Genomic DNA, 2,340 nt, shown 5'->3' on the forward strand with positions numbered 1-2,340 from the left:
TAGATGGAGACAAAAGATAGATTAGTAGTTACTTAGGGCTGAGGGAGGGGGCAGAGGGATAGGGAGTGATAGCTAAAGATGTGGGGTTTCTTCTTGAGATAATGAAAAAATTCTAAAATTTACTGTGGTGATGACTTCACGTATCTCTGAATATACTAAAATCTCTGAAGTGCACACTTTACATGGGCAAATTTACGGTATGTGAATTAAATCTCAATGGAGTTGTTAAAAATAAACCAACAGGCAGCCGCGACGCGGGCTGGGCCCGCCTCACCTATCTCCGAGGCCCAGGGTAAAGGAGCAGGAATGCTAACTCTGGCAAGCAAATTGAACCGGGATGGTGATCTTAGAGGGTCTGGAACAGCAGCCGGGGCTTCAGACTCCACGCGGAGGGTTTCTGTGAGAGACAAGCTCCTCGTGAAATATGTTGCAGAACTTGAGCTAATTTACCTTGTACATGTAAAGAGCATTTTCCTGATCCAAACAAGCTTCATTGCTTTCAGCTAACGGTAACCCCAGATGAGGGTTACTACCAGGATGGAAAATTTCAGTTTGCACCGAAGTTCCTGATGCATACAACATGCAGCCTCCCAAAGCAAAGTGCTTGACCAGAGTCTGGCACCCCAATATCACAGAGACGGGGAAGAGACGTCTAAGTTTACTGCGCGAACACTCGATCCACGGCACCGGCTGGGCTTCCACGCGGATGCTGAAGGATGTGGTTTGAGGATTAAATTCTTTATTTACTGATCTTTTGAATTTTGATGATCCACTGAATATTGAAGCTGCAGAACATCATTTGCGGGACAAGGAGGACTTCCGGAATAAAGTTGAAGACTACATTAAACGTTATGCCAGATGATACGAGGAAAAGAGCACAGGATTACGGGTTGCGTGCTATAGATGTGTCTCTCTAATTCAAAACGACAAGGTTGACCCTCCTCTGCCCGACCCCACGTCCCTCCTTAATCCCCCCGGATTTGCACGACGTTGTCCTGAGGACGAAACGCTGCCTAACTGCCCATGTGCAATGGGGAATTCAACTTAAATACGGCCGGATAATGTTTTTTGGGTTCTAGAGCATTGTCTGCTTACCTTGACATGATTACTTTTTCGAAACTGTACTGTATAGGCTGTTGACGACATTCTTGAAAAGTTTTAGTGAACTCAGAATTGAGGCTAGAGCTTGCTCACCCTTTTCTCAAGCAAGGCCATTTCCCACACAAGTAATGCTAATGATGTGTTCAGTGTAACTGCAGATTGGCTGTAAGAAACTCGCTACACATGGGGATCGGATGCAAATTCTCTTAGCTTCTTCCAGAAATGTTAGCCCTACCTAGATGTCCCGAAGCTTGCCAGAATGCTTAGAGTCATTTACTGTATCTGTCTAAGTGAAATGCGTATTTTATTTAATGTAAGTATATTTTGGAACAGACTTGTAATTTGTACAATTTAATGCTTTAATTATTTTTTTTCTATTCTCATTTAGTTTGTATTTTCATTGTGTAGAGCAGACAGAAAGATGTTGGGTCAAGCAACTATTGAAAAGAAATACAAAGAAAATATGAAAGACAAATTATCCATTCTGTCCAAATGCAACAAGTATCTAGCTTCTAAAAATCTGAGTTCTTACTTGCAGGTCCATGTGTGGCAAGAAACTTTTGGAGCCTGAATGGTAAAACACGGGAAGCCCTTTCTCTCAGGCTGCCCAGAGGAAGCCGGCCGGCGCCCCAGGCCAGCGGGGGAGCTTGGCCGTCCTGCTGCTGACGTGGCCTGCAAACCAGTGGGCCGCGCCTGGGAGCTGTTCACCCCGGGCCGCACTCTCGCTGCCTCGCCGTCCTGGGGACGGGAGAGAGCGCTGAGGACGGCCCCACAGCGTCTGGTGCCTCCTGAACCTGTGCCCGTGGCTTTCCTCTGTGTTTGCTGTGGTTCCGGCACTGCCGAGGGCTGAGCCTCCTGGACCCTGGAGGACCGGGACCTGGCAGCCGGTAGAGCCACACCTGGCCGGGCTGGCGCACTTCAGAGTCAGATCCCTGAGGAGAGGTGAGTGGACTTATTCCCGCGTGTAGACATTTGAACCAGTGAAATCAAATCAAAATAAATGTTTGTATGGTTTCATTTGCAAAATAAATAAATAAATAAACCAACAATTAAAACCAACCAGGATGTTCGGGAGTGGAGGTGGATATCCAAAATTAAATACAAACGGTAACAAATCTAACTGCTTTCCAGATGAATAACATATCTACACTGGAAGGGGGAGAAAAGAAATAATGTAAATAACTTTGGAATACAATATTCCAATACAGTATCCAATTGACTGGATACTATAAACAACTG

The 2,340-nt window shown here is 45.6% G+C and overlaps 1 pseudogene; it reads left to right on the forward strand.

Annotated features, from left to right (window-relative positions):
• Positions 1 to 306: 306 nt before the first annotated feature.
• Positions 307 to 884, forward strand: LOC119533202 (annotated as a pseudogene).
• Positions 885 to 2,340: the final 1,456 nt, after the last annotated feature.

This window comes from Choloepus didactylus, chromosome 4 (assembly GCF_015220235.1).
Source record: "Choloepus didactylus isolate mChoDid1 chromosome 4, mChoDid1.pri, whole genome shotgun sequence".
NCBI lineage: Eukaryota > Metazoa > Chordata > Mammalia > Pilosa > Megalonychidae > Choloepus > Choloepus didactylus.